At 39.7% G+C, this 24539-nt stretch overlaps 1 long non-coding RNA gene across 1 annotated transcript in view; it reads left to right on the top strand.

Moving 5' to 3' along the window:
• The first annotated feature begins 17793 nt into the window (after positions 1–17793).
• LOC121670757 overlaps positions 17794–24539 on the top strand; it is a 33747-nt gene continuing 27001 nt past the window's right edge. Inside the window, exon 1 of the long non-coding RNA XR_006018246.1 lies at positions 17794–17968. This is a non-coding gene — a long non-coding RNA (uncharacterized LOC121670757). The remainder of the gene's footprint in view (positions 17969–24539) is intronic.

Consider the following 24539-nt stretch of genomic DNA (forward strand, 5'->3'; position numbering starts at 1 on the left):
AAGCTGCCACACAAAGCTTGACTTTCAACCATAGCATAAGCTCATTCAGATGGGATCTCTGAGCTTGAGGCATGCCACAACATACAGCACTACAGCAGACGGATCCTTCCAAGGCAGCCGGTAGCCATGCAGCGGGAGAATACTTTCCAGACTACTGGAAACTGCTAAAACATTAAGCTTTCCACAATGAGAGCACAAAATCTATGCAAGTCTCAGCACACATTGATTTGCTTAGGTTAGCTCCTACATGGAGGATTTGTGGGCAAACCATTTTCTTTCTAAAGTTCTAGCTGGAGTAAAAAATCCTCCAAGCAATATCAGTCAGCCTGTGATTTTTGAGCACAAAGGCACATTAAGGGCCTTGAAACCAGCAGCCTCTCTAAGACACGAATCAGAAAGGGTTATTCATGTAGAAACAATTTGATAGGCATATTCAATTTCCCCTTCTATGGAAGGATTCCCCTGACATGAGATGTTAAAGGTCAGCGCTTTAGGACCCACAAACTTACTGAAGCTTCAAGTTGGCCCAGAGCTGCTCTTTCACTGCTCCTGTGCTTCCACCTGCTCCCTCACACTGAATTCCAACATTTCATATCCCTGTGCTTACAAGAGTATTTGGCCTTTGAGCCAGTGGTAATTATCAACACTCTAAGGTAACAGTGAGAGAACACAGTCTTCTTTCCCTTCATATCTAGTATCTGTTCAAGGACCCCAGGAGATGCAGACAGGAAGAAGTGAGAACAGAGAAGCAGGAGCAGCAGTGAAGGTGAATTTCCAGCAGAGGTCACGAGAACTCCCATGTCTTCTGTGATCTTTCATTAGAGAGAATGTGTGACTATAAGGTCTTTTCCTTCTTCAGAATCAGTGCTAGCTAACACTGCTTCTGAAATCAGAAAGCAGAGAGGCCTGAAATAAAAATCTTTATCCCTACCAATAAGCACTTATACAGAAGCACCAGTGACTTTCTAACCTGCATATTTTCATAGTCAGACCCATATTATATTGCCAGGGCTCTGCCTCCAGAAAAAAATCCCCTCACTTATGATTTACACTGGCACCAGAGCCCTAAATCAGATGAAAAAAAAAAAAAACAACCCTTTAGCCTGCAGTCAGCAATATCCACTCATAGCACAAGTTTCACCACCCAGTGACCTTTGCTAAACTTGGCCAGCCAATTTGTAAATGATTACTGCTGAATTGTTTCCTTCTACTCCTGCCCTGAAGGCAGAAAACCCAAACACAGGTGTTTCTATTGCAACTAGTGTCTGAACCAAAGTGTGTCCGGGTATTTTCCAGCTTCTACAGCTGGAAACTCTGATATTCTCTTCCAGGAAAAATCTGTCTGCAGTCAACTCGCATAAGATATCTGATTGCTTTTATACTTCAGTGTTTGGAAAACTATCCATGAGCTTGTCTTTCCACAATATTGCTAACCCTAACAAACTCTTACTGAATAGAATAAATTTCTTTTTATTATGTGACACTGTAATAATTGATTAGCTGTTAATGTGAAGGTGCATAAGGTGATTGTTTTTATTTGCAAAAATGTATGCCATTCTCTCCTCTTAATTGGGAATGGCTTCATTTTCTCACCTCATCTCACAGAGCAACCTCAGTGAAATAATTGCCATAGTCCACTTTTAACAAGGCTGAAGTTATCCATCTATGAATGGAACTGGCTACAATCTGAAATTCCTTGGCCTTGAGGATCTATTTTTTGTTCCCATTTATTAGAATGAGAATAACCACTTTTGCTGTACCACCTGGAGATACTCAAGTGCAGGAAGTCTAATATAACCCCAGAGGAAAAGACACTGCATGTGCACACAATCAGAAAATCTTAGCACTGGGATTTTCTGATAGAAATATCAGAATCCTGCTGAGAGCCCTAAGGGAAATTAAGGCAGTACAGTCTCAGGCAGATAAGACACTTCTCCTTTGTAGAGGTAATTGACATTTCAATTTTTTAAAAAAATTAAAAAAAAAAATCTGTTAAGAGAAAAACCCCTCATAATTATCAGTTCTGTGAAAGACAAGAAATTTCTGGACATAAAAGAATTCTCCCTACAGTCTTCTTTTTGGGGGGCTGCCATAAACTCACGCTTGGAACAGGACTCTAAGACAATGTATCTGGAAGCTTACTTTGAAATTAAAGGTACTGAAAGGCCTGGGATCCCCAGGTTTACAAAGTAATTTGTTCAATAATTCTGGAAGCTGAGATTCTGAGGTTGCTTATAAAATCTGTTGCCCAGGAATTAGGACATGGGAAATTTTACATTTCCTACCTCTGTAGTATTTACATGATGGAATACTCTCCATCACTGAGATCAGGCTTCTCAGCTGGCTAAGGAAATGGAGTGGCAGTACCTAAGTGTAGGAACCATGCCCAAACTTTGTGACAGCTTTGGGAAAACGAATCATTCTGTGTCACATATGCTTGCAAATTAGCAAGTATGGTACTAAAATGTAAACATTTCTTAGTAAACCCAGCACTCCTAATAAATAGCTAATAAATAGCCCCTAATAAATAGCTTTCCAAAGGCCAGATAAAATGCTTTCCAAAAATTCAATCAATCATCAAAGAACTGCCCTCACAAAAATCACCTTTCCTTTCGTCTGCATGTTCCTAAAGCCTTCCTTGGACATAAGAAGAAAATATGAATGCAGTCAGGAAGGAAATGCAGTATCTGTCAATGCAACAAAGTTCCACAGTTATTCCTCAACAATTTTGAGAGCTTTCATCTGCTTTCAAGAAGCTTCCCACCTGGTTGATTACATTTATTTTCACTTCCCTCCCAAATAAAAACATCAGCACTACTGATAACCAGTAATCACTGGTCACTGTTCCTACCAGGGTTTATTTAGGTATGTTAGAATTAATGTCTCTCTGGTAATTAGTTTTAAATCATATTAATTCATATTCATATAAAATTCATTAAAAATCATCTACATAATGGGAATAATTCTTCTCTTTCTTTTCCCCCCAGAGTTCTTCATTATGCATCATATTTTCTGGTGAATGGCCACTAGAGAGGAGATAAAGCATCCATTACAGTTTTTGGAACCAAGAATAATTATTCAATGAAACCAAGTGAGTAAGGGATAGGGAAATGGTTTAATGGTCTGCTTGTTAAGGAGGGGCAAAAGTTGATGGCCTCAGAGAAATGGCCCAAAATTGATCCTCAGAGTTATGGGAAAGCACTGTTGCAGGTGAAATCTCTGATAAGTTACAGATGTGAGAGGATATCAGTTTCCTGGGGTATGTGTGCTTGTGTAAGTGCTCAGTGAGTACTTGAAAGCATACATTTTCAAATAAAAAAGAAAGCTGTTTTCAAATAAAAAGGAAAGATGTTTTTCAGTATGCATATATATATATATATTTCTTGATATTGGCTCTAGGGCAAGAACACTTCCCTTAACTTGCTCTCCTCTTTCCTTATGGGATATTTTTGGGATGAATTTTGAGGCTTCTCCTGTAAGCTTCAAGTGACATAGAGTGTTGAGTAAATTCTTATGAAATAGATGTCCTCTAAGTGAAGCTTAACTCACAACTCTTAAACACTGTCATTGTTTCATAATCCTGATCCCCTAGAAACAAGGGCTACCCTTAATGCTGGGAAAGCCCCAAGCAAGGTACAGATGTTCTCCTAAAGAAACAAGAGGCCACGATATGCAATGAAGGCATAATATAGCTTTGTTGGTTTTTTTTTTCTGATTCAATATTTTTCTATGTTAGGAAATGAGAGAGAACGGAGAATTTTTCAGTAAACCAAAAAGAGTCAAACCACAAAATGTCTTGTAGCACCACCCTATGAATCTTGTCAGCAACATGACTTTACTTTAAATGATGGCTAAAATATATTGTTTGCCATGCCCCTTGATTTGTTAAACCATAATCATGAAATTGAATTACAGGACAGGAATGATAATAATAGATGAAACTATTATGTGTCATAGAGAGGCAATTATGCTGTAGCTAATGATCTTTACTAATGGGATAAGATATACTTCCACATGTGCCTTGAAGACCATCATCAGATAAAACGGAGTAATCCATCAAGCAAACCTTTAAGGCAGTGTTTAATTTGAGAGGTGAAAGAAATAAAATTGGACTTTGGAGGGCATTGCAAATTCCATCCATGTAATGAGATAGAATATTGATCTGATGAACTACATGAAGTCTAGACTGTATCATTTACCTGGAGCCTGGAGCAACTGGATGCACACACATGCATAACCAAAATGTTGGTGGAGTATAAATTAACTTTTCTCACTCAAAGGCAGTACGGTGTTCTGCATAAGATGGAATGTGATTACATCCTGGCTACAGATTATGCATCACACATTAACAGCAGGATTTCTACTGAATGCTGTATGGCTTAATCAAAGAACCTGGGCATTGGTGCCTTGCATTTGTCCCTGCCAGTGACTTAACAGTATAGAAAATAGGGTGTTTAGACAACGGTCAGAGTTTTTTTGTCACTGCTGTGTTTCTCATCACTAGGCAATTTCCCTGTTATTAACTGCATCCATTCTTCATTCTCCACCACGGTTCTTATGAAGTAATTCTTTGGGCAGCTCTATCCAACAGCAGCAGAGGCTACTCTTGGGCCACTCACACCAATCGAGCTGTCTGGCTACAGCTGATAGCAAGCATTTGACTGGATTATTTTCATGATGAATACCCCTGTGCACCAAGACAAGAAGGTATTTAATTTGGCATCCAAAAGATAAATGCCTATGCCTCACTGTGTGAGGGATACATGTAGATATTTATTCCTAAAGTCTCTGAATGGCAGCTAAAACAATTGCAATTCATTTGCAGCAGCTTGAGAAAAGCAGATGCCAATAGACAGAAGTGACATTTATAAATACTGACTAAAGGAACAGTGTAAAAACAGAATAACCCCCAAATCCCCATGCCTTCCCTCTCTTTCTCAAAAGGACTCCTGCACTTCCTTCAAATTTTAAAAGGAAGACAGCAAAACCAAGTGGGAATAATCTACTCTTGAAATTTTAACTGACTGTATTATTGAGTTTTCTGCATGACAGGTGTTGACCTATATTTAGGACTTGTGTATAAATCTGAGTAAAAAGGGCTGATAATAAACCTGTGTTGTGCTGTGTGTGCTTTGTTCTCCATCCCTCATCATACCATGTGTTCCATGTTTTTGAGTATTGATGAAAACTGTATTGATTGGGGAGGTTTAGGAAGCAGGCTTTCATTATTAGAATAATGTTAAGTCTCATATAGGCTCTCTGTAAATTTCAGACGATTTGCATGAGACTGAGCCAATTACCTAAGATGCAGCCAGCAGAATGTCAGCAAAAGCCAATCTGAGTTAATACAGACAGTTCAGTTTTGAGTCAGAGACTGCAGAGCCTCAGAGAGGTAGGAAAATAATTCTGCCTCTGATTAAACACAATGCGATGTGCCAGGTGATTCAAGACAAATTACTGAATCAGTCAAGAAACTACAGATATCGTAGCAGTCCTGTTTCCTTTGTGCATTTTGGCTTTGTTTTCTGTGCATTGTAACAAGCATGGTATTAATCTAAAGAAAATCCTTAACTTGTTATGGATTTCCACTTTAAATCTGCTATCTAGCATAAGTGTTATCTTAAACCGTTTATGTTTTAAGATAAACATTGGATTTAATATAGTAAAAAACACAGGAGATAATTCTACCAATTACTTCTTGTAACATTTAGCTATATGTGTGAGAAAAAGACCAACATGGGCAGGTGGCTATTTTAAATGTCTGTAAAATTCAGTTCATTCTGGTAGGGGAATCTGTGAAATTTCATTTTAAGCAGACTTTGAATGCTCTTGTCTTCTCTGTCAGTCTGGTGATGTAATATGAATAAATGTTTAGCCATATTAAATGAAAATAGAAAACTCTTGACTGGAAAGCAGTGCATGGTTGGTAATATGGACAAAAATATGAGGTTTAAAGTAAAGGCAGGTGCTTCAGACAGTAAGCAATCTGGATATAAAATTAGCTCTGCTGGAGCCAATATTCATAGGTATTTTAGACAAACTGAGCCTTCTACATAAAATAGAAAAAAATGCAGCAGGGAATCTGCCCCACAGAGGAAGTTAGAAAAGTGAAATGTCAGATCTGTGATTCCCATCAGGCATCTTGGCAACTTATCAAAAACTCACTTCTCATAATAAAACATAATAGTAAAAAAAAAACCCAACAAAAACTGGAGGAAACACTTTCTGTTAAAAAAAAAAAAAAGGGGCAGAAAGATTTAATAAAAATTTTTCAACCAGACTAATTTTCATTGCCAACTACATAAGCAGTACTCAGCTGCTTGTTTTTTTAGGATCAAAACAGCATTAATTAAGTCATTGGGAAATACCCATAACAGACATACTGATAACATGTTTTAATAGGAAGGCACCGGGGAACTTGGATGCCTTGTTTCATTCATGTCCAACCAATGGAGGTAGCACAGACATTTTAAGGATTTATTTAAGCTATTAGACACTCTACTACGTGTGCATCTTCCATGTAAAAACAGTGCCAATGGCAACATGCTGACTCAGTTTAATGAAGTTTTCATTAATTCCTCTTTTTTTGGATACTGAAAGAATCATTGGCTTCATAAAGACGGTCTTAAAGAGGATAACTTCAGACTGAGGTGGCCAGATCTGAGTTGTTGTCAGATCCCTTAACAAGGGACTGTTTCATCTTGCTGATATTCCTAGGCTTGGAAATCTTCATCAGGAGTATATTTTTCACTGTCTGCCATGGATCAAAATTCTTCTGTTCGTGGAGAGGATGGTGACCAACTGACTGCTTCAAAAATGTGGATCAAAATAGAAAACTATTGTAAATAAATTCAGGAGTTTAATGAAAAACTTAGTTATGGTTGAGCGTAGTCATAGCAGTTGAAACTTTGAAGAAGGCAAAGAGTTTCACTCTGTTCCAGCTGGTGCTTGGGCAATCCTCTCCAAAATCAGCCATACCCAATCAGTGTAAGCCGGCCTGGAGTGACCATGGGATGGGACAGAGATACAGAGAAATTCTTACTTTTCTCCAAGTATTCAATAATACTGCACTGCTTTGGGGCATCCAACACTTTCAGCCTTGCCCTAAGGAATTTCTTTTTCAAGTCACATGACTTTAGAATAAAAATTGGCATGATTTAAAAATATTTCACTATGAAAAATTCCTTTAAATCAAAAAACCCCACATTTTCCATAGTTTTATCATCTTCTTGCATTTTCCCATTCAAACATATTGAACATATAACTTCAAGAATCTCAAAATTTATAAAATGATCCTATTTTTTCCCTTTTTTAAATTCTACCTTTCCCCTTAGGTCAGGATTGTTGTGTTAATATTCTATGGGCAGCCTGATGTACCATTTAGAAACCTTCTCGGTAGCTCTGCTATGGCAAGGTGGATAATACATGACAAGATCAATCCATGTAAAACAATTCTGCAAGTTATTAGACTGTAAATCAATGCATGAGGGACAGGAGTCCTTCTAAAGAAATTTTGCCCCGTGGGGAAGATCTGTGAAAGCCTCCTGATATGAATGAAGAATTCTGCTCGTTCCTCTCTGAAGGGGACACCTAATTAGTGTGCTGCCATGAAGAGTATCAGAAGTTACACTTCCTCCTCGGGGAGCTCCTCTTTGATTAAATACAAGCTCTCATTTAGGTTGCTTCAGTCAAGGGGTCAGGAAGGCAAAAGGAAAAATTCATTCACCCACAGCATTTGCATGTTAATTGTCAAGCTTCTTAGCTGTTCAGATGTGAGGTAAGCACCCGACCTACAGATATGTGGACAAGAAATGTGAAGTCTTTGAGCTGAATTCTTTCTTTTTTTTAAGGCAGTATAAGACCACTGTGGTATTATGGACCATGGGAGAGCTGCTGCAGAATTGCAGTGGAGTACGGCCTCTCAGGCAAGCCATGAGCCAACAAGGCATCAAAAGGGCAAAATTAGCTTCTGCTTATTTTTCCACTTGCTGACAATGTCTTTGGGCAAGTAGGAGATAAAATATCATTTAAAAACCTGCAAGAAATAGATTTCCTCAACATGTAATCAAATCCCCTCTCTACTGCAAATATTTCTTAAGCCTGACTTGGAGCTTTTCAGCTCTGTAGCTGATTTACACAGTGTGTACACCCACACTAAGCTTAGTCACTAGACTCTATATGAGAAGCTAAAACTCATTCACAGACTGAAAATTTGCTGCAAAGCAGAAAACGACAGGAAATTCATCAAGCATCTCTCTTAAGGACACAAATTGCTTAAAGGTGACTTTCCAGTCATTTTGGAAGCATTAAGAATGTTGCTCTTTCTTTTCCCTGCATAAAAAAGTGCTTAAAAGCATTGATCTGAGTGGAAGAGGCAAACCCATTCTTCTTCCCAATTGCTTTTACTTTAAAATATTAGGCATGTGAAAAAATATGCTCTTTCAGACACTTGGGATATTATTTGGCCTTTGCCACTTCAAGTAAGTGTTTGACAGAATTAAATTTTTCAACACAACCCTGCTTTGGAAAAGGTTTTATACCATTGGAGATACAGTTTATACAAACCAACAAAACCTCCAGCCTTCAGCTGAGTGCCTCATGGCGTTTAGACAATTTTACAAAAAGTGCAGATTTTTCCAGAGTAAGGCATGAATATCACCTCTGCTTAGCCTGCTGCATTGTGTGTGCCCCTTTCCATACTAAAGTACAACGACTGCCAGATTTGATAGATTAGGATGAGGATTGTCAGTGGTTTTCCAACTGCAGTTGTTTTGGGAACATGGATGGTTTTTATTGGGATTTCTGAATCAAGGGAACAGAGGAAAGGAAGGGGCAAACTGGGATACATAGTCCTGGGTACCGTGACCATTCAACAGAAACCTGACTTCAGGAAGCCCATGGAAGATATATAGCACACACCACCACATGTACCAGGTCACAAAACATTTCCTAGTGTTTGAGTTTGAGACTCAAAGAAAAGCATAGCAAGAATTCTGAGTAAATGGTGGTGAAGAATAAGTGAGATCACAAGTTTTGGTAGTTCCTACAGGCTCCTGTGCAGTAATGGATTAGCAGAGTGAAACTGCTAGAGATTCAACAAAACAAGTTTAATTTCACACTGCAGAACAAAGGACAGAAAAGGCCTGGGGTTTCTTACTAATATTAGTTTTCTGTAAATTCTCCCCTTAGAGTTTTGAAAGAATTTTGAAGAACTGATGGCTCTGACTCAACATCGATGTGTAGAAAAGTTCCAAGACTTTCACATTCTCAGTGGCATAGCTTTTTTTTTTTCCTTTTAATTTTTTTCTCCTTTTTAAACAAAACTCACAGCATTTGGTTGGCTATTTAGTTTTATAGGCTATTGTCGCGGGTTCGGTTTGTAACCGGGCAGAAACACCAATTTAGTGTAGTGGTTTGGTCCAAAATACTCATTACTGTTTATCTGCTGTGAGATAAGAATTAGGAGAAATGCAAAACAGGCACCAAACTTGAAAGAATATAAAGAAGTTTATTAACAGACCTAAAAGAAGAAAAAAAATTATACCACCTTCAGAACTCTCCTCCTCCCCCCACCTTCCTCCCTTCTCCCACTGACAATGTGAAAAGACAACCCTTAAGATGTTCAGTCTGTTTACCACTTCCATAATAACCTTGTTCAGTCCATTTAGAAAGAGAAGTCTCTTCTTGCTCATGCTATGAAAACATTATCACAACGAGACAGCCGCCCACTTCCAAATATCGTTCAGTCCATTTAGGAAGAGGAGTCTCTCTGCCTGCGTGTGAATCCTTTCCCCCGACTTGCAGCTTTTCCCGCAACTGCTTTCGAGGGTCCACTCTTGAAGTTTTTTGGGGTATAATTTTAAGGTTGAGCCGTTCAGAAACAAAAACAGAGGCCCTTCTCCTTCCCTGGGAGCAAAGGGTCTTCATCATCTTCATCGTTAGGACTATCTCTGGGAGCATCTCTAGGGACTGAGGTTTTCTCCTTTCCCATTTGGAGCAAAAGTCCTCATCTGGTTCATCTCTACGGACTGAGGTTTTCTCCTTTCCCGTTTGGAGCAAAAGTCCTCATCTGGTTCATCTCTCCCTGTCCAAACTTCTCATGAAATTACAGCTGCGTCAGCATCTGCCTATCTCAGCGCAGGTGCTTTTGCTCACGAGTTGAACGCTCCACCCCCCATATCTTCATGAAATTACAACAGGATACTCTGATATATCATAGCTTCACAAGAGAATTTCAGCTTTAAGCATCTCCTCTCTCTCTTCCCTCAGGTTTTCAGCTCTTCACAGCAGTAAAAGGGTTAATCTCACCTCGGCCTTGCAGCTTTGCAGCTGGAATGCTGAATTTCTCTTATCGCAGTGGAGAGGGGGGAGAGCCGAGCCGCTCCGGCTGCCCACGGCAAGGCAGTGGGGGGGGTTCCACGGCTGGAACAGGTCCATGGCTCCAGGATGGCCGTGGCCCGGCCCGGCCTGGCCCAGGCAGGGCCTGGCCGGGCCCGCTGGGCCCCACACGGGGCCGCAGCCACCTGTCCCAGCGCCAGAAACGAGAGAGAGCTTGGGGGGGGAGTTTGCCTATTCTTAAATGTGGATCACAGAGGTGATCACAACTTTAAGTGGCTCAGAGAATTGTCCATATCCAAACTGGCCAGCTGATAGGTTCTATCAGTTCCCAGAGGAAACTGTAAGCACCCCTTAGCAAGGACGTCCCTTCCGGGACTATGCTTGCTAACCTATGACAGCTATCTATTCATAAAGTAAAGGATATAAAGAGAAAAGAACAGATTAAGAACATCTGGATTTTTTCACTACCACTACAGAAGACTTTGATTAAGATACTTCTCTAAGGGAAAAAGTCGGATTAGTTCTTGATTCTTCTTTTCTTCAGAACCTCATCTGTGTGTCAATGGGATGTTTCTTTTACATAGGGACTTCAGGGCACACCAGCACATAGTAACTAATTAATGTGTAAAGAGCTGATATTAAAAGGGGGAATGGAAACTTGCACTCACACAGCTTGGTGGGAGATTCTGTCCATGTAGGAATCTCACAACCTCAACAACCAAAATAAAATTAAATAAGTGTAGCACAAAATAAGGCAAAAAGGAAGCAAGGACAGGTAGTTTGGATGTAATACAGAGAAACTGTCCAAGCAGCCAGGGATCAGATCCTGGAGGAATACCAGAGGTTCTACCACCATCACTCATGGACTCAGCCTTGGGCAGCACCAGCTCTGTCAGACAAGGTGGAAGCTTCCGGCAGCTTCTCACAGAATCCACCCCTGCAGCCAAAACCTGTTCACAAAAAGCCAGTACAGCTTTACTGGCTTTGTTTTATAAAGCAGACCATTGCTGCTAGAGAAACACACTGAATAATAACAGCAAAGCCAAACACTGGTTTCCCACATTTCTCCTTTCCTGTGAGTTGTCCTAGTTGGGCTGCTAACTGAGATAGTTCAGCTTTTTTGGTAACAGCTTTTTTGGTCCAACACAGGTCATGGGAATATATTTCTACAGTCTCCCACTGTAAAGAAAGGTCTGGTATGATGAAGTTGCCCATGTGCTTTTGAACAACCTCACTGTGGGATCATCACTGTTGCTAAAATTGTCAAGTGCTAAGTGAAGTGAAAAATATCTTGGCATTTAGGACCAAAAATAAACGAATACAAGAAAACCCCAAACAAAGCTGAATAACTAAAGGTCTACTAGAAAAAAAATCAACAATTTTTAGACATGCACAGATGTGTGAAATGAAAATTAAATTAGCCAAGTGCAAAGCTTAGGTTGAGAAAACAGAGAGCTTAAGACTTAAACAGCATATATATAGACACAGTTGAAACTGAGTTGAGCGCCCCTCTAGGCTTTAGTGCAAATTGAATAGACATTGATGGATTTGTTTTCCTTTCAGATTAAATTGAACTTTTGATTTGGAAGTAGTTTACCTGCTCCTGTACTTGAAAGCTACATTTTTCCTTAACTAATTTTCTCTTGTTAAAGCACTTTAGTTTTATAGTGGTTTATAGTGGTTTACAAATCGACACTGTAATTGTCTGGAAGGAGCAGGGAAAGAAAATCATATAAACAATACTTTCCTGTATTGCTTTGCCCCCACAGTGGCCTGTTCTGTTTTTAAGAAGCCCATTTTGTGCTGTTATGCTTTTAAATACACTTGAACTGATTTCTAAAGTCAGATATCACAGCTTGCACAAAGTACAAACCTTTCTGACAATTTTTAAGGTGCTGCTGCAGTACATAATAATATAAATAACATAAGTAATTGTTCTAGTCAATTGGTATTCACTATCAGCCTCGACCCTCTGCATGTGCAAACTATAGAGTACAGCCTTTGTACTTTTGGTTCTTTGAGCCCTTGCAGAGTTCTCAGACCTGTTCTCACATCTGCCTACTCTGGGGCATGGGCATGACTTCATCCTATCTCTGGATCATCTTGGCATGACTCAGGGAAACATGTTGCTCTGCCCTGAATCTTACATCAGACTCAAGATCATGTCATGTGTTGTGGGAATGTGCTGTCATGCCCTGTGGCTGGGCTTAATGCCTAACGTGTCCCACCTATTCTGTGACAACATCATGTGGTTAAATTGGCAGGCAGGAGTGAAATTTTCTCACAGTGGCTTCAATGTTTCTTACCTAAAGGGCAGAGGGGTCTCCAAACACTTCCAGAGCAACCTCTGTGTGTGGAGAGCAGTCTCTGGAGGTGGGTGGCCTTCCATCTGGCCTGAAACTGCCTAGTTGAGGCTGGCCAGCAGAAAACAATACTGCATCCCAGGGAATGCATGCTTTGAAAAGAGAGAACTTTATGCTTGTCTTGTCATTATTATCTTGAGAAGAGTGACATCAAGTAATTCCAGCCAGAGATGCTGAGACACATAGTGAGCTATATTCCTTTGTAGAAGAACCAAACCAAACCAAACCCACCCAAACCAGTCAAAAAACTGTCTTCCAATCTAAATTAATAAGTAGAGAAATAATTATTATATCCTACCGGCATGCAGGGAAACTAAGGCACAGAGAGCTTGTTTGGCTTGGCTGTAATCATACAGTGGGTCTGTGGGAGAGCTAAAAGTCAGATTTTCCAAGCCCATTTTAGTTGTCAAACCACAGATACTGGGCATCAGTATTATCAAACTAAACACTATGACCCTACTTATTCAGGCCACTTTGCCACTAAATTCAGTGGCAATATTCACACACAGGAAACTGAGGTTTAAACTCCAGTCCAACGCAGTAACAACTAAAGCTCTGCTGAGTAGTCTTGTGACTGACTGTGTTGAGCATATGGTCCTAACATACAGGTGATTGGACCATATATGGACTGGTTGGACCAACATTCAGGAACACTAAGAATTGTAATTGCATCTTAACCTTTCAGGGAGGGCACCAGATTGCCTTTGTTTTGCACAGAGATTTCTTTGCTGCTTGGCATTTAGAACATCTGTTCCAGGGAAATATCAGTCAGTGGGTTTTCTGCTTCGTGCACAGATTAATCTCATAACATCAAAAATTAATGACTTATGCTCAATGTAAAGGGAAAAAAAAATCTTTGTTTACCACAGCATCCTGCCCCAATCCCTGTCATGTCCTTCTGTCCAGGTGTTTTCCTCACAATACAGAGAAGTGAAGGTGGAGAGAGAAAGCTGAAGTAACCCACTATGGACTTCTGAACTATTAAAAATAAGCTTAAGAAAGGAAGAAAGTAAGATAGGAGCTATGGGTGTGTGAGAATTGGTTGCTTTTTCTTGTCTGCCTGCTAAAGAGTATCACACACAGAGGCAGAAACTTTTCCTTCCCCTTGTTGTGTTACTGAGCACCTTAAAAGGTTACACATTGTGCCCACAAAATTAAGGGTTCTGCTAGAAATCTCCCTTTGCTTATTTCATTTTCATACACACAGAAATAAAGAAGACAGGAGCATAAACTGTTTTTTTCAGATATGGATTACAAAGTAACTTATTTCCTGCTCCATCAGATGCCCAGGAACCAGACGTTCAGTCAAGGTGAAATAGGTACCTGTATTGACTGCACTTGAGCTCTGATGGTTAAAACAAACCAAGCATCTTTCACTGTGCATGACATTCTCTCACAGAATGGAATGTCTTCTTGTACAGATGAAGAGGCAACTAGAGCTTGAGAGATACATGAAATAGAATCCTTAAGGATGATTGGATTATCATGGTCTTTTCAGACTGAGAGTTGCTGCAGAAGCATCTATCTCCAGTGGCAGGATTTAGGCAGATATTTGTTCCCAAATCCAGCCTTGCTACTCAAGCCACCAAATCATTTTCAGCTGGTAGCAATTTTTTGGATTTAACTAAAGGTCAGAAGGTGACTATAAGAGTCTAAGTCAGACTTTACAAATAATTCAACATCTACACTGGAGTGTAGAAATTGTTACAGTCAAAGCCCTGGCAAACAGATGAGAAGCCTTAGTGGTATTTTGCTGCATTTGCAAGACAAAATTTATAGCTAAAGCTGGTATCCTTATCAGAAGGAGTTTAGTTTTACATCTAAAGCATTAGACTGAAATGTATGTCTCAACTTTTGGTCCTCCATGACATAGAGAAGTCTTGCTTTTCTCTGTTCAAAAGAAACATGAGGTGTGGAACAGTGATGGGCTTTTAAGTCTCTTACTGATGTTTTAACTTTAAATTATATTTTACCCCTTGAATCGTCCAGACAAAGAAATATATTTGGAGAAAAAACTCTTGTAGAATATCAGAGGTGTGTATTTTATCCCATTCTCAGAACTATCAGCCCCACCCTGGGCTCCTAATCTTTGAGGTACAAACAAATATTCAGAAAGATAGCTGTTCCCTGCCTAAAAAAGAGCAGGGGGGAAAACTCAGGTGGACATTTTCTGGAAGAAAATTCAGTACATCTTCATCAGAGCTGGATGGGAACTAAATGGTGGAGAATGCGAAAATTTACCCTCAGTTTTCACCATCTGTTTTAGTTCAGTTTTAATTTTGTTTGAGATATGATTTAAGGTTTCAATAGCAGAAGAGTCTTCTCTCTTCCCAGACAGCCAGCTCACCTTTAGTTGTTTCCCTGTCCTAATATGAAAGAAATTCGTTTACTGGAAGAATCAGTGAGTGCCAGGCTGTTTTTCCCATGACAACCCCCGAGTTTATGCAGTACTCTTAATTTCTGCCATAAGTTTCGACACAACGTCCCTCTTTCCTTGTGGCCAAGATCTCCCTCCAACAGCGCTGGGGAAGGATGCACAGTGAGTGTAAACAGCATCAACAGTGACTCAGATTCTTCCTTGAGGGGCTTAAAATGCTGTACAAATAATCAGAGTTGTACCAGGAATTAATGTGGCCATTCATGTGAGCAAGGGAATTGGGAAGTGTTGACTGCATATGCAGGCCCTTCAAAATGTGCTCTTACAATCCAAATTCAGGAGTGTGTAGAGTGAAGCAAACTTTTAAAATTTCTGTTTGAGAGGCTGTCATGTAGGATCATGATGTTGCATAATATGATGCATCATATTCCATAATATAAAAGAGGAAGATAAACCTTTTTATTTAAAACCTGTGACAATGGCCAGTGTTGTTGTTGACTGAATTCCAATTACCTGGGAAGCATTCAGAACATCACATTTCAACATGTCATCATTCCTAAGTGGAACCAATTGCATTAAAACAGTCATGAAACTTCAGGCCCCCACACTTCAGTAAAAACATAATAATAAAAATTTAAAATGCATATATTAATTTTATCCCTTCTGCAACAATGTCAGGCAAATACGCCTCATTGGGATTCACCACAGGCACAATTATCAATGCTCTGTCTGCAGAATTGTTAATAGAAAAATTACATACACAGACTCTTGATAAACTGTGCATCTGATTTCTCTGTTTGTGCAGCACAGAGATATTAATTATTACCGCTGTCACTCTCTGCAAAGAAATGGCAAAAGTTTTCTTTAGGCATTTCTCAGTCTTTCTTAAGCATAGAGTAGCTTGATCGAAGAGGTAAACACCAAAACAGCAGTGGCATGGCTGCACCAAATGGGGGCTAACTGGAAAACCCACAGAAAATTCCAGTGCCATATTGCTTGGTTTTAGTTAGGACAGGAAGTGCTCCAGAAAGCCTCAGTTTACACCTCTCTGGACTCCATTGTTCTCCAATATTTTGGTAGTTTACATTAGTTGTATATAAATAGGAACCTGAGATAGGACAGCAAAAATCAATTCCTTGATAAAAAAATAAAATCCAAAACCAAACTAAAACAAGTTTTTCTTAACATTTTGTTTTGCCTGTTCAGAGTAGCCTGTAAAATGTGAGGTCAAGGTTCAGATAACAAGGATCTGTGAAGCAGTTACCAGCAAACCCCAGTACTTTAATTATATGAGGTATTGCTGATATATCCAACCATATTCAAGTCCAACTATTTTAGGCTCTGAGAGGTTTGGATGAAGTTTTTTTCCATTGTTCTTGGAGTAAGATATATTTTACTTTCAGAGATTTTCAGCTTAGGTTTGTCAGGCTTTTTAGTTTTCTTTTTTAGATTCAGCATTTCTCTAGGCCTGCATGAATTAAAACTGTTAGGGCCAGTGTGGTCCTCCTCTTTCAGTCTGGCTGACTCCAATTTCAGGCTGGGCAGTGTAGGAGGTCACCTGCTAATAAATGGTAGAAACTACTCCACTTTTATAATTGGCTCTTCCAGCTGCAGATAGGTATTCAAGGCCTCTCTGGTGAACATCCAGCCTCTACTCTTCTCTGAACATGGCATTCAAACAGACTGGTCATGGATCAGGTGTCACTCCAGGCCAGTGTATGTCAAGCCATTGCTGAAGCCATCCTCTGAAAATCTGTTCTAACAACTTTGCTCATCCTCCACCTTTGCACATCCTCCAAATTTATCTATTTCTAGCAATAGAAGCAATCCCTGATATACTGATGACATATGCTTTTATATGGCAGTTATTAGTTTAAATTTGTAAGTAGCATCTTAATTCCCACCCCACTTTAACTTTTATGCAGGCAGCTTTAGGGTTGTATGCAAATATTCTGAATGCATCTGTATGACATCCTCTCCAAAATAACACGGGGGTACATTACTTCATCACTGAGGGTTTTTTCCTCTTTTTTTCTTCAAATAAGGGAAGTTCTAAATAAATAATTCTGTTAATTGCTCCTTTTTCAATAATTTAATCTATTTCTTTCTCACTTGAAAAGCAAACAGTAAAGATATTATTAGCCTGATATACCCATAAATATACTCTCACTGGGAATCACTGGGAAAGATTTACAGAAGGTTTACAAAAATAATTTCAGAAGGAAACTGAAAGTGAGCACTGGAAATAATAAACAAAATAAGAAAATCTTCTGAACCGCTTTGGCCATGCTTGCAGGAAGAATGCGGAAAGTTGTTTGACAGATGATTGTAATTTGTCACGGTGGTTTTGTGGATTATGGTTCACCTCAGGTGACAGTGGTAAGTGAGACCTGAGTGAGAACTTTTAAGAGTGACATTCAGTACAGGGCAGTTGCATTGCAAGTGTTGGAGGGGTAAATTGCTACTTGTAATTTAGTAAGTGGCTTCCTCATTTTTATTTTGTCTGTGTGTGAAATGCTTTTCTCTCTTCTAAATCTTCCTGAAAACACTCCAAAAGCTGATGTAGAAGAATCAGTAATAAAGAAAAAATGAAGATGGTCTGTTCACATGAGATTTTTCTTTCTTTAACTTCCATTTTTTTCTGAGGAACAGAATGGAAAGATTTTCTTTCATCAAACATTTTCTTTGATGGCAGTGCTTTGGAGTAAATGTGTGATAAGAATATCTGCAACATAAATTGGGAATTATGAATCAGTCCCTTGGCTGACAGTGGGCAGCCCTGAATGTTATAAAGGAGGGTATGAGAAATCTCATGCTTGGCACAGTTGGAATAGTTTGCAACCATCTTAATCAGGGTTGCCTTGGAGTTGATTTAACCCTGAAGCATGAGGTAAGCTTTTTGATTTATTTTGTTTGTTTGTTTTGTGGGATTCCCCTCCTCCCCCCCTCTCCAGCAGCTCTGTACATTTCTTAGAGCTATACTTGGTACCAATGTAACTTGTAGTGATGAGTGTCACTGTTTATTGATTTGGTGAGTAAGGGTGCAGAACTTTCCTTCTAACGCAACAAATTGTCTTCCTTCATCAAAATATTTTTCTCTTCTGCAACTGCTCCCCTTGAAAGCAAATGACTGATGCTTTTGTTTTACACTTAAGGACAGAAGCTTCCAGTGCTTCTTTTATGAGTGCATATGCTTTTTTTGGTAGCCTGTCTTATTAATCTCTTTAAGATAAGCAAGCCTAGTGTTTTCCATTCTTTGTAGATGAGTTTTCATGATAATTCTAGCTATCATTCTGGGGGCCTCTTTTAACTCCATAGTGCTTCTTTTAATCTGGAATGTTATAGATAGCAGTACTCTTGATTTATAGCATTGCATTCTATTTTTCATATTATATTCAATCCACTGAGGCACAGGTAGATCTTTACTAGGATGCCACTGACTGGATCATTCAGAACACAGACTGTTGCTTGTAGCAACAGCAATGATTAACAAAAATAGTTTTAAAACCCCAACAACTAAAACACTGAAAAAATATCTATTAAGGTAAAGGTATTATAAAACACAGTATTATGAGGATATGATGTTAAACACACAAATTATAAGGGATTGTTTTTTGATTACAATAGCACACTGTGTAGATCAAGGTACCATTAGTTTGCTGACACAGGTTTTTCTGTATATGTACTTATTTCCTGACTCAATCCTGGCTACTGTTTAAACAGCTGAGAAAAACCTAGTAGTTGTGATGCTCAGCAACTCTATTATTTTCATTATTTTTACAGGCAGAGAAAAGGATTTATCTGCAAGGACCCATATCTTGCAATCACTTATGCAGTTAATTAAAAACAGATGAATAATCAGATTGATTACAATATGATTGTTTACAAGCTTGAGAATAATTAAGCTTGAATGGATGTGGTTAGGGGGTTGAGACATTTCTGCATAATCAAAAAGGTATTAGTTGTGGGAGAAAAATATGTGAATTGCATTATTAATTGCTTAAGTTACTGTCTTGGCAGAGTATGGATGCACAATTATGTCTTCAGTGGCCACTCTGTGAGAAAAGACATAAGATGGATGAGAAAAATAACAGTAGAAGTGAAAGCAGCAGTGATGTGAAGCTACGGCATTTTACTGCACTGCATATTTGTAGAGGTGGTCATTAGGGAAAGTCAAACATGGCAGGGTTGCAAAAGTCTTTGGGAAATCTGGAGAGATCTTCAACCAGATCTCAACTTGAAAACTGAGCTAAAGACATTAGTTAATAAAACCTTCATATGTGCCCTAAGCAACAGACTGATGCAAGGTTTTGCTGCAGAATTAGATTATGTTCTTAAAACACTTCTTATGCTACCTTGGAAATGTGTTTTTTGTGGATAGGAAATCTGCTTGCAGTTTATTTGCTGCTTGGAAGAAGTGACGAAGCAGAACAGATGTTTTTACTTTTTGCTGCTTGTGTGGAATAATTCCAGAGAAATTTGGAAAGCACTAATAGAATTTAAAGAGACTTCAAACATTGCAAAAGTTTATCTTTCCAGATGCACAATGCCTAGAAAGAAAGGTTTCTAGGTGAATTAAACAAAAAAGAACTATTCACAGGTTCTAGAGCTGAAAGACGTGAATTATTTGAGTCTCAAATAGGTATTTGTAACTAGAAGAGATGAGGCAAAGCCTGTGTTGAAGACATCACCACCTCTAGAGAGGAGGTGGATATGTTGCTGACATGCCTGTTTACAGGCCTCAGGGGCATCTTGTGTTCACAGAGTTGCACCCAGGAGCCATGGAGGCCATATAAGCACCCAGCTCTGCAGGCATTTTTCAACCAGTTCAAACCAGTTCAGACCAGACCCAGACAGTTTGAACCAGATCTGACCAGTTCAAACCAAATCCAAGTAACTCAAACTGGCTGAAACCAGTTTTAACAGTTCGAAACGGTTTTGACTAGTTCAAAACAGTTCCAACCAATTCAAACTGGATGAAAAAACTTCAAATGGGTTCAGACCACTTCCAACCAGTTCAAACTGCATCCAGCTGGTTCCGTGCCAAGGTCAGAGCGGTGTCAGCCTTTGGGATGAGAAGAGGAGGCTTCCTGTAGCACAAAGAGCAGTGCACATGAGGCATCTTTCTGGAATCACTGTGCTCCTGCTTGGAGCAGACAGCATGCACCGCTTTTCTGTGAGGCACACAGCTTCTCTCCGCCAGGAGTTATCAGAAGAAATCTGACTCCTAGTCAGCAAGAATAGGATTGGTGAGAAGAGCCCGTGTGAAGATCTGAAGCTATGAGTGCAGTTGATCCTAAATGCCAGGGATCGCAGCCAGTGCTCCACGATCAGCCATTTGTGAGCATCTGAGAGGCACAGGTACAGAGCTGCCAGTGCTGAGCAACATGGAGCTCATAAAACAAACCCCAGAAGTTAATTATTAATCAAAGCCAGCAAAAATGTGTTATCTTTAATATGTCAATGCCAGTACATAAACTCTTGAGCTAGCAGACACTCTAAAAAATGAACACTGATTGCTGTTCTAGCAGCTGTTTCATCGGCCACTTTAGAGCCAGCAATATGTTTGTCAGCCATACATTAACGGATGACATAAGGACAGTTCAGAGTTGAGGCTTTCCATACTGCAAGCTTCACTCAGAACATTTATAACATTTATAGAAATGCCTGTTGAAAATCCCAAGAGAGAAGCTGGGGACAGGGAACTGTAAGAGGATATCACTATCACAGGAGGTAAGGAGCTGGAGACTGTTATCTTAATTCCATTGGGGATTGAAGGTAAGAATAACTAAAAATGACTTCAGAGAGAAACCAAACAAGTTTGAAAAAACCTTCATGTCTCTGCCCCAAAACAACCAACCAGTGCATAGTGGACAGAGCAAACTCATAGACACACAGCTGTGTTAATTCCATAGGCTTTGTGCTATACAGTGTTATGTGCCACCAAAGACTTTTTTGAGGGACACTGCCCCAGGAATGCTCAGATTAATGAAAATTGACTTAAAAAGTCAGCCTGCAGTGAAGCCTGTTGGAGAGTACCATTAGAACTTCCCACATTCCTTTTTTTTTTTTTTTTGTCAGTATCTTAGTAAAGAAAACCACAAAACCCTAACACAAATACCCAAACCCACAAGCCATCCGCTTAAACCTCTAAAGAATTTTAAAACACTTCTAGAACATCAGAGAGCAGGACTGACCAGAAAATTTGCATTGATTTCTAATAAATGTTGCTGACTTGAGTGGCTTAGATGGGGATCGCAGTTTGCTTTTGTTGAGTTTTGTCCAGTACCACTTAACGAGAAGAGAGATTAAAATATCTAGACATCGAGGTTTTTTCTGTGAAATGTGTCCTGTGATTATTCTGTGTGTGTGCTGAATGTTTATAGTATTTGATTTTGCCAGTTATTTTATATATTTCAAGGCAGAGAGAATCCACAGGAAATGAGGAAACAAAACATCCAACCCCATAACATTTTTGTGCTTCATTCACTTTTTTCTTTCTACTGTGTGTCCGAAAGAAAGGGGTAAATATGTTGCCTTTGTAATTGATCTGTTCTGCAACAAAACCACTGAGCAACCTCTGACTCCAGAATCCTACAGGTTTCCTTGAAGGCCCAGGCGAGTTCAGCACTCTGCTGTGCTGAGTGTCTTCCCAAGCGCCGTCAGCAAAACCTGGGAGGAGCAGACAGAAGAGGGCTTTGATGCTGCAGCAGTGCCAAGGGAAAGGGCACTGGGCAGGGAGAAGCCTGCTGGGCTGCAGCCAGAAATAGGGCCTGGGGTGGCCATCTCGAACGTCGTTCAAAAGCCTGTTCTTCCTCCCTGCTCCACCTGTTGCTGCACACAACTGCTGAGAGGCATCAAATGCTTCTTCTGCCAACTTCAGTTGTTGATTAGGGAGTCCTGCCAGTGCCTCTGCTTTGGATCAGTCCCATACTGTACTCTGGCTTTTAAAATTCACTGCATACCCTCTGTTGTTGTGGTTTTTTTTTTTATTGCAACTAAAATTCCTGCTGGTTTATGATGCCAGGCTCTAATAAAGACAGACTTTGCGTTGTGCACTTATAATGCTGAATTAGTCATAGTGGCAGCTTTGAGGGCACATTTATTTCTAGAACCTCTTGTTTAATTTATGATTCTATCTTGTTTTTCAGAAGTCACATTTTTCTCAGTAATGCTTCCAATTCCACAGGTTTACCCATCCAAGGAATTTCCCTGACAACAAAAATATGAACCCTTGTTCTCTCATAAGGATGCATGCTGATATTGATTCACCCTTACTTTTAGAGCACTGGGTTCTGTGTAAGATATGCAGCAGGTGATTCTCAAATTCTTCTCTTCCCTTCTCTGGTATAGATGAACACTGCCAGTATTGATTCTGTGCAGAATTTATCTTAGTGCACTTCTTGTCCTCTCAATCATTATTGCACAGGTACTCCTTCCTCCAGCTTATGTTTTGCCAGCTGCAGTGATTGTTCATAGACTGACTAACAAGGCAAAAAATGGAACTTGTTTCCACTGCTGAGCAAGAACCCAGACCTGCCTTCTAAACTTTGCCTTTGAGCTGCTACAGGATGACTGCTTCAGCTGTCCTCCCTATTATGGTGCATTGTATTCGTCAGATGAAAAATGGTACTGGAAACTGCCTGGAATAGCTAAAAGCAGGTTATACAGCACTTTGTAAGTTCCTCTGGGGTAGAGAAAGATGCTGCTTGCCAGAGCGGATTTTAACAGGTTCTGTTACTGGCATTTGGGTTGTGGAGGGTGACTACTCCTGTGGATGTGCTTCTAGACATCAGGGCTAGCATTTAGTTCCCTGGAAATAGAAACATCAGGGTTGCTTTGTTTCAGAAGTATCATAAGAAATTTCTTGAGAGCATTCCACATTATTTTTTTCCCATGCCTCTTTTCTCAGTGATAAGCTCTAAGTTTTCCCGCAGTTTCTGTGGAAGGCTCTGGTGCTCTGCCCTTCCAGTCAGTACTCCTCATATTGTCAGCTCTTCCATGGTGTACTGTAAGGCTTCAAGTACTGAAGTTAAATGTACATATCTTTTTGGTTATCCTACTCTATACAGACTCCAAACATGAGTTTAGATTGCTTTGCCTAGTGGAAAGATCCCACATAATTGTAGTAACAAGATAGAAACAGCATTTGACTTTAGAGAAAAAGGAAGCTTTTTTCCATGAATTGCTCCCACTTTGACAAAATTCCAGCATAACAAGAAGGGGATCAATCTCAGTATTTTCCAATGCTTTGCTTTTGATATACCTGTGTACTGTAAAATGAAACATTGCTATTACTAAAAATGGATTATAGCAGTAGTATTCCCCATGTGTCCATTTTAGCCACCATCCACATCTAATCTATGTATCTGGGTTTTAGCATATGAATAGTCCCTCCTGGAAGTTTCTTATAGCTGAATGCTTTGATTGGGGTAGTGAAGGACAGATACATATTCCTTTGTCAGTGGACAATCAGAGGGAGCATTTTGCTTATGCAAATAATTAAGAAATGCTGCAGCAAGGAGGACAAAATGGCTTCCCAGGACTCAGCAGCCCGCTGCTCGTGCTGTCATTTCAGGTTTGCTGCCTTGCAGAGAGGAGGGCTGGCTCTGTCACTCAGAGGGGGAACACACATTAACAAGCTGCATGGTTAGGGTTTGAGCAGTGCCTCGTGCTGCCAGCACTTCATGTGAAGTGCTCTTGTTCACCTAGGCAGAAGAAATCTCTGGGAACTTTTGGGCCCAGTTTTGCTCTATTCAGAATCTGTTAGATATTTGTCATTGACTTTAATAGGCATCGGATCAGTCCATTAGTGCTGCATAAGTGGCAGACAGAGGAGAAATTGAGACTAAACGGGCTAAAGCTGTATTGTCTTCGTTTATTTATCTTTGCCAATGAATAGGTGCTGATGAGTTTAACTCAGTCTCATTACAGAAATGGGAACTCTTAAAATAATGCTACATTACAGCATTTTTTACATATGCTAAAACTGCAGTCTCATTATTCTGAAAAGTGGCAAATCTGTTTGCAAAGCTCATTGTAGTTTCAAACTGCAACTTAATATCATGGTTTATTCTACCAGCCCTTAGGATCATGACTTTCCAAGTGGAACTGAGGTAGAATTTAGACATTCAAAGACAAAATTGTTATACTGAAAAGCCTTGCTTAGATAATAACTTTTCTTCCATGGAAAACTGCATAAGACTGTACACATCCCAAGGCCTATCTCACAGAAACACTTGGCTGGCCAAGGGTGTACCCAAGTGTGCCCAAGTGTGTTTCTGGTGCTACCCATGCTACTCATGCACTTCCCTTTGGTGTGGAAGGTATTCTCAGACCATGCTCTTGCATGTTGGGCTGGGCTCCATCAAGAAAAAGAAGGATGCCAGGCTGTTTCCTTTAGATTTAGCTGTTTTGGGTGAAAAAATTGTCTGATCTTCTTGCTTAAAGAGTTTCTCTGG

This window comes from Corvus kubaryi, unplaced genomic scaffold (assembly GCF_017639235.1).
Source record: "Corvus kubaryi isolate FWS band 111438036 unplaced genomic scaffold, C.kubaryi_AGA036_p1.0 37396, whole genome shotgun sequence".
NCBI lineage: Eukaryota > Metazoa > Chordata > Aves > Passeriformes > Corvidae > Corvus > Corvus kubaryi.